Source organism: Octopus bimaculoides, chromosome 2 (assembly GCF_001194135.2).
Source record: "Octopus bimaculoides isolate UCB-OBI-ISO-001 chromosome 2, ASM119413v2, whole genome shotgun sequence".
Taxonomy (NCBI): Eukaryota; Metazoa; Mollusca; class Cephalopoda; order Octopoda; family Octopodidae; genus Octopus; species Octopus bimaculoides.
This window is the reverse complement of record NC_068982.1, coordinates 96,297,448-96,306,271: the sequence shown is the minus strand read 5'-3', so window position 1 is coordinate 96,306,271 and position 8,824 is coordinate 96,297,448. Positions and strand designations below refer to the sequence as shown.

Below are 8,824 nucleotides of genomic sequence, written 5' to 3'. Positions count from 1 at the left end.
ATTGACACCGAAAGGATGAAAGGCAAAGTCGACCTCGGCAGAATTTGAACGTCCAGCGTGCTAACAACTGTGCCAGCTCGCCGCCTCAAACATAATATTAATAAGGGTTTCTTTGTTTTACTGCAAGAATCAAATAAGTATAAACATTAGAGTACAATCTAAGTGACACTAGCAATCCTTTTTGCTATTTTCGGAAGGCCTGAAATTTGAGGGCAGAGGATTAGTCGATAACACTGATCTCAGTGCTCAACTGGTTTCTCATTTTACTGACCCCGAAATGATGAAAAATCAAGTTGACCTCGGCGGAATTTAAATTCAGAACGTAAAGACGGGCAAAATGCCGCTAAGAATTTTGACCGGTGTGTTAATGATTCTACCACAAATTTGACCGAATGTGTATCCAAGCGATTAAATCAACTTCGATAGGATTTGAACTCGATACGTAGATGGTCGAGACTAAATAATGCAGAGCATGCGCTTTTATTTTTTAATTCCTCTTGTATCCTAAGTCCAAGTTTGTTGGTTTATGCAATTGTTTACCCAGATTTCTGAAGGCGGGAGTATGAAGCTGAGTGTGTGTGTGTGTGTATTTAGTAATGCACACGGGTAGAGGCAGGGATGGTGCGGGTGGTGTAGAGGAATCAAAAAGATTATTTAAATGTAGTTTATACATGTTCTTATTGGAAAAGAGTGAATTACATTTACATGGATACACCAATGTATTTTCAACCCGAAATTTTCCGCATTTCGATGCATGTAGAACTTAGGTACAGTCTTTTCATCTAAGTTCACCTGTTAGCCAATTCATGTACTTTACATACAATAGTTTGTAAGACTATATTTTTGTTTCTTACAGAAGCACGAGGACAACTTTATCTCTCTCTCTCTCTCTCTCTTTATATATATATATATATATATATATATTTTCGAACTCGCTCGAATATATATTCTTTTACTTGTTGCATATATATTCATATATATTCTTTTGCTTTAGTCATTTGACTGCGGCCATGCTACATATACATACATACAGCTGGGGTGTAGTCGTCTGAATTTATCGAATGTACTATAATTTGATTTTATCAAGGGCATTAAAACCACTCTCACTTTTCTCTTAACCCTTTTTTTCTAGAAGTGGCCTACAGACATTGCTTGGGATGTTATCGAGTAAAGAAAAAAATCAACACCGAAAGAATGCAATTGAAGTTATCCTAAAGTTGAACTCAAGAATGTCGAAGGGTGATATTATATGCTAATTGTTGAGCATCTGCGAAGTAATCGCGTTGTTGATTCGTAATACTAATTTCCTTTTGACTAGGCCCAAAGCTTCTGCCTTTTAAGTGAAAGAGAGATGTTCGTACCGATCCTGAGAGCATTAGCAGTGTATTCACCAGCGGACTGAAATTACAATGTTTGCCGGTCGCATACTTCTTGTTCTACGACGCTCAACACTTGTATTATGTAAATTCATTTTTCAATAAATAACAATATATTAAACAACCCCTCGAGTGTATCGTTCCATGTTCCACGACAAATTTTCAGTTTTGTACGTATGGAAGAACTTTATATTCTAAGAATGCAATAAGAGTTAGTTTAGTCTCAGTGGATCGAATCCACAAATTATTGCGAATCCTGCTTAGAGTAAATTAACTAAAGTCATCGCGAAAGACATAAGTGTCACGTAATTCCTATCATCTTCACTATAAATATTTTGTAAAATATTGGTTTCAAATTTTGGTACAAGACCAACAATTTCGGAGGAAAAGGCAAGTCGATTACATCGACCCCATTGCTAAAGTGGTACTTATTGTATCGACCCCGAAAGGATGAAAGGCAAAGTCGACCTCGGCGGAATTTGAATTCAGAAAGTAAAATTATTTGTAAAATACTGATATTAATGTGAAATTATCACAAATATTGAAGCATCTGTTTCAAATGGTCGTGTGGATCTATGAATTCATTTATAAAGCGCAAATGAATATAGTGTGTATTGCGTGAAGTTGTATAAGTTTCTTCATCAATATTTAGACCTGTCAATTATTGAGTAAAATTAACTTCTAACAGAGATCTTCAAACACGCGGTCGTATTACAACTAAATAATAATGATGATGATTGTAACAAATTTCATCATTTCGACTTGTGGGATATTAATAATATAATACTCTTACGTTAATAAAGTAATCATTAAAACTATCAATTATCTTTCTGAATTGACTATCCTCATAAATAGATTATAATGAATATGTAATGACGTATAATAAAATTTATAAATATCAACCTAGTTTATTATATATTAATATATACACATTTTCACTCACTTAAATTATGTAGCAAAAATATTTAACATATCGTTTTAACTATTTTTCCTTTTTATTTTAGTTAATTTTCATTTGTAAAAAGTTTATTAATCTGTCTTGAGCTTTTATGGCAACAGAAAAATAACTTGCAAATAATTACAATCTTTAACAATATTACTATGTTTTATGCTGCCCTTGAGGCGAAAAAGAAAACGCTGAGAAGATTTTATGTTTTTTTCTTTACATCAATCGCAAAATTGCTCATTTGTTATAAATCTAATAGGTGTATCGAAATGTTTTCAAACTTAGCGTAAAAGTTTATGAAGCTTTTCGGGAAGCGTGTAAATGACAAATTATGACATTCACGCTTCCTACTAAGTGTGTAACACTAATGTGAAATAATAATCATAATTTCTGAGATTCAGTGTCTAGAAATTAATCCCCTAAATTTTATTTTAGCATGCCAATACAAATTAATCTTAGCTAGTTTTTCTTTCTTTACTATGCCCCATCGACAAACTTAATAGACATATTTACTGATATTTCCTTTTCTAACAAAAAAATAATATTAATAAAAATCAAACGATTTTCCCACTTTACCGTCTCATATAAATTCTAAAGCGGATCTTTAATTAACAACCTGTTAAAATGATTATAAAGAGAATTAGTTAACGAGACACTTCAAACACACAACGCATCTTTAGATGGTTGTGTTGGAGTTCTGTTACATCATTCCAGTGCAATTTTATAAGGGAAACTATTCTAACTTTGATTAGGGCGGAAGAGAACAAATGACATATTACAAGATTCAGATGAAAGTTATTAATAAAGGCGAGTGCATGTTAGTGACAATGTGTCTAAGACTACGTGTTTGTTATGAGTCCATGATATATGCGTGTGATAACTTAAAACTTTACATTCCTGAGAATAACAACAGGAATTTTTCTTTTTTTTTTGCTTTTTGACAACATCGATTTCTAACGCTATTTTCCTACTTTAAAGAAAGTGAAACTATTCATAAGAGACTGCAAAAAAGTTACGTAGCATTCTATCTCCACCGGCTCTTTCGTATAAAAGTTTTTTGTAAATATAAAAAGGAGAAAAACTTTGGTGAAAGCCTTACCTTCACTTCCGAGCCAGAGTGGTGTTGCTGCCATGATAGTGACGTCACCGTAACACTATTGCTTAGTTGGTGCAATTAGGCCAGTCACAACGAGAGAAGCATGGTTTTCAGCTAACAAGGAACTGCTCTCTTTCTTTCTTTCTCTATCTATCTATCTAAATAAATGTTTCACTATTAGTTTTCTTTTCTGTCATTCTCTACGCATATTATGTCTGCATAGATCAATCCACTTTCTCTGTTGCTTTCTATCTATCTGCCTCTCTATATCACTCTCTGTCTGCCTGTCACTTTTTTTATTTCTCTTTTTTCTCTCTCTCTATATACATACATTTATACTATATATGTGTGACTGTCTATATATGTCTAAATTATACAAGATCTTATGTGAATATGTGTGACTATCTGTCTATATATGTATCTAAATTATACTTTCTGTCTGGATTTTATTCTTTCTTTCACTAACTTTTTCCTCTGAATGTGTACATTATCAATTTTCTAAACTTTTAATTTTCTTTCCCTACTCTTTCTTTTCTCCTCTCTCTCTCATTTACTTTCCGTATGTTTCCCTCTCTGTTTACATCTACTTTTCTCTCTCTCTCTCTCTCTGACTCTACTTTCTCTCACTTCTCTGTTGTCTAACATTATCTCCAGTGTCTCATTTTTTTTCTTCCCGCACAAATTCACCACTTCTTGATTCTCTCTCTCTATCAGTATGTGTGTGTGTGTGTGTATGTATGTATGTATATATATATACATATGCATGTATGTATGCACACGCATAATTTAGGATGATAGTAATGACAAATAAAAACAAGGCTATATTTATACTCCAGTTTCTGATAACAAGTTCTTTAGCATCTGTCAACTAAATTCTCTATATTTAATCCACTTCTTCCTTGCCAGAATTACATATATCATAGTACTAAGTGACAGCTAGAACTCGTTCAAACTATTCAGGCATTTATTTTTGGAAATATCAGACGAGAAGTGGGACGGAATTATTCTAGACGATCTTTGTATCTATTTTATCTGTAATGTAGTTCGATAATATGTGCAATCATAGCTGTATGGTTTAGAAGTTTGCATTGCAACCATGTTGTACTGAGTTTGATTTCAATGCATGGTATACTGATCAAGAGCTTTTGACTGTGGCCCCAGGTTAACCAATAAGTTGCGAGTAAAATTTGGTGGACGGAAACAGTGTAGAAGCCCGTGCTATAATATATAGGCACCGGTAGAATAGCTAAGGAAGACGGCGGTCCGTCTCGGGCGACACTTTAACGGGAGCGACACCTTTGGGTCTACAATATAAGACAGTATAGGTTCTGGTGACCCGGCGTGTGGGAGGCTGGAAACTTAAGGGCTGCTCCGAGCGGAACACACTCTAGCTACGCAATTGATCGGCGGAAATATGGTTGTGTGGTTAAGAAGTCTACTTCACAACCACGTGCTTTTGGGTTCACCCCATCCGCCACTGCATAGCAACTTGCACAAGCGTCTTCTACTATAGACACACGCTATAGTTGAAGTGAATTTTATAAATGGAGACTATAGGAATCCTAAAGCATGTGTCATCATCTTCATCAATATTTTAATATCCAGCTTCCACGCTGGTATAGGTGTGCGTGTGTGTGTGTGTGTGTACAGTTAAATGTGTGTGAATGTCGATATGTCATGGCTTCACTTGAGAGAAACAGGGATATGATGTTTACGTCATTCTTTGATGACATTATGACTAATTGCTTTGCACTTTCAAAGGCCTATCTCACATACATCCCCTCATCCAACCCATACTAGCATGAAAAAATACAGCAGATGACAAATAGTCATCATCATCATCATAATCATCATCACTATCATCAACATCATCATCATCATCATTATCAACATCACCATCATCATCATCATCATCAACATCATCATCAACATTCTATGTCCAGTTTTCATGCTAGTATACCAGTTTGAGACAAACATTTTTTCAGATTTTCACTGATGAATTTTGGCAACCTGTATTTCCATGTTATATCATTAATTTGATTCAACATGTTGTCCAATTGTTGTTGAATTGTTTATTTTTTATTTTCATATATCTATATTAATAAAAGTGAAATTCTGTCAGTCCATCTTTATCAGTCTACATTTGCTCTACATAAACATATTATATTTTTTTTGAATCGGGATGATCCTGGGATTGAAAATCTACCCTTCATTTGGTTCTTGAACATTCAGCATTGGGATCTGATTTAAAAGTATTTCGGTTGCTATTTCCAGCAGGTAAAGCTTGGCTGATTCACGCCATCTTGGTTGGCGTTTGTCAGATAACATCAGAGATCATGGGGGAGATAAATGACATTCGCTTAATTAATTTTACATTGAGATAAGAACTCTGGGACAAATTGGCCAACAATAGGAATTTAACTTGACAACAGAATGATTGCATTACAGAATTAATTCTCATCCGTCCTTAACCTCTGATTAAACACCACTGGGGCATATAGTCATTATAGACATATTATAGTCATGCTATTTAGCTCTCTTTAGTTTTGGGCAGCAGACCCAATTAGCCCTCTGCAGGAGTTAGTGTAAAAGTTTGCATGGGTTGCAGCTTTTAAGCCAGTAACATAAACATTAATTGTTTATTCTTTATTTTACAGCTTTGATAATAATGAGTTGTGAATAAATTGCAATTAGAGATATTTTAGTCTATCTATGGAAGCAAAAGAAATTAATGATGTGGAAGGCCTGGGAACTGTCAATGAATGTGTGATACAAGACTGGTTCAGACATTTCAAGGAAGGTGATACCAGTCTCAAAGACATGCCAAGGTCAGGGAGACCGTCTGTTGTGGAAAATGAGACTATGCTTGAAATGGTTGAACAATAGGCACTCATACATTGATGGCAGAATTTGGCCCTTGATAAAGCAACATCAACCAACATCTCAATAAGCTTGAGCTTGTGAAAAGATGCTGTCTAGAAGTTCCTTGTAAACTGACCAATGACCAGGCTCAGTGATGTGTGAACATTTGCAAACAACTACCAGCAAATCCTCAAGATGCCTGTTTTGAGCACTGAATTTTAACTGGGGATGGAAAATAGCCCTATTTTCATAATCCTAATAAGAGAAACGAATGGCTTCATTCCAGCCAGGCTTCAGAACCTGTTGTTAAACAAGATTGGTTTGAACAGAAGTTCATATTATGTGTAGGGTGGAATTTTGAACAGTTGTTGCACCTTGCGCTTGTCCCAGATAGTCATGATATGAACACTAAACTTTATGTTCAGCCACTACAGCAAGTATATGATGCTTCGAAAGCTCACTACATGGCAAATGGTCAACTGAAGATGCACACTCCTACAAGTATGACAATACCCCAGGATATACTGGTAATGTGACCAAATGCAAACTTGAGGGGTTGGAAGTACTGCCTCACCCTGACTACAGTCCAGATCTTGCACCATCGAGAATACCTTTTCTGAGATATGGACCATTTCCTTCAAGTTTGGCAGTGTTGATGAGGTTGAAAATGGGTGCAGAGAGTTTTTTGCCTCTGAACTAGCCAAATAAACCTCACACGATGACAACAGACAATAAAACCTGATGGGATATATTTTGATGAATAAATGCTTTTCATATGTAATTTGAACTATTCATTAAAGCTTGAAATACAATAAAACTTTTGACTCAGCCTGGTAAATTGGTTAGGTTATCTCAGTCTGGGTCAGTCCTTATTTGCAGTGCATGCTCTCTAAGACAGGTCAGAAAACCATGTCTTGCTCACATGTTCCAATGTCATTGGTTAGATGCCCTACCAGACACCAATCACTATACGTAGAATACTGGGTACATTTTATTGTTGCACCAGCACGAGAGAGGGCATAAATATGTTTGTTTGTGTGTGTGTGTGTGTGTGTGTGTGTGTGTGTGTGTGTGTGTGTGCATGTGTGTTTGTGTAACAGTGTAAATCAATGCATTGATTTATATCCCTTAATGACAAACAGTAGCTTTTAGCTATTTCATATAAACAGATGAAATATGTTCTGCAGTTAATTGAGAACAAACACACACACACATACAATACGACAGGCTTCTTTCAGTTTTCATCTACCAAATTGACCCATAAGGTTTTAGTTGGTCTGAGGCTACAGTAGAAGGCACTTGCCCAAAGTGCCATGCAATGGCACTGAGCCCAGAGCCATCTGGTTAAGAAACAGCTTTTTACCACACAGCCTTCACCTATATATATGTACATGTGTGTGTGTTTGTATGTGTGTGTGTGTGTACGCGCGTGTGTGTGTGTATTTCTGTGTGAGTTAGAGGTTGAGAAACCAACTAAGTACCTATCAAATATACTGCTGGTAGTGTACCCAATTTTTCATACCCAAGTGCTAGTTAAATTCTAACTTTATATATATATATAGTTGGAATTAACAAAAAACAAAGACAGGTGTGTAAACAAACAGGTGTATTAGTTTAACACTCGGGAAGATATATACACACACACATAATAACACTTTGGCTCAACACCACATCACTTAAAGTTTCATGAGTGCTTAGAACATGCTGACTTGCTCAGATATCCAGGGTCATGGAAGAGACACTTGAAATGACAAGTTGAGTACTTTTTCTCCTGTCCATTTAAACCAATGCATAAATATACATACACACATACATACATATTCTTTTATTTGTTTCAGTCATTTGACAGTGGCCATGCTGGAGCACTGCCTTTCGTTGAACAAATCGACCCCAGAACTCATTCATTGTAGCCTAGTATTTCTTCTATCATTCTCTTTTGTCGAACCACTATGTTATGGAGACGTAAACACACCAACATCGGTTGGCAAGTGATGGTGGGGTGACAAACACAGACACACAAATGATGGGTCTCTTTCAGGTTCCGTCTACCGAATCCACTCACAAGGCTTTGGTCGGCTTGAGGCTAGAGTAGAAGACACTTGCCCAAGGTGCCACACAGTGGGACTGAACCCGGAACCATGCAGTTGGTAAGCAAGCTACTTTATTTCTTTTAAATTGCCATAAAGGCATTACATAGAGGAGGACCCAACAACACATGTGGGGACATATAACAATTAAAATAAAAATATAATGCTATGAATGACACATGAAAATGAACATGAAAAACATTAAAATCAAAATATTAAATAATGATACATGAATGATAACTGAGAAATGAGAATATGAAAAGTGTGTTACTCATCCCACACTGAGTAACACCACTCGCCACCTCTGAGTCCTGAGTCCTCTTTAGTTTTTGATCTAGTCGTTCGTTTACCGTTTTCCACATTGCTGAGTGACAACACTCTCTCCTCCATGTAGACATAACCTTTTTCACTAAGGGAGGGGTCTTGTAAATTTTGTGGTGTCTGTTCTTTCTTCTTT

General features: G+C 35.9%; 1 protein-coding gene across 2 annotated transcripts in view; it reads right to left on the bottom strand.

Moving 5' to 3' along the window:
• The window catches only part of LOC106869103 (mitogen-activated protein kinase kinase kinase 2), a 273,451-nt gene extending 269,383 nt beyond the window's left edge, over window positions 1–4,068 (bottom strand). For both annotated transcript variants that reach the window (XM_052978489.1, XM_052978488.1), the window contains exon 1: window positions 3,422–4,068. The gene's annotated coding sequence lies outside the window, so the exon portion shown is untranslated. The remainder of the gene's footprint in view (window positions 1–3,421) is intronic.
• Between the last annotated feature and the right edge of the window lie 4,756 nt (window positions 4,069–8,824).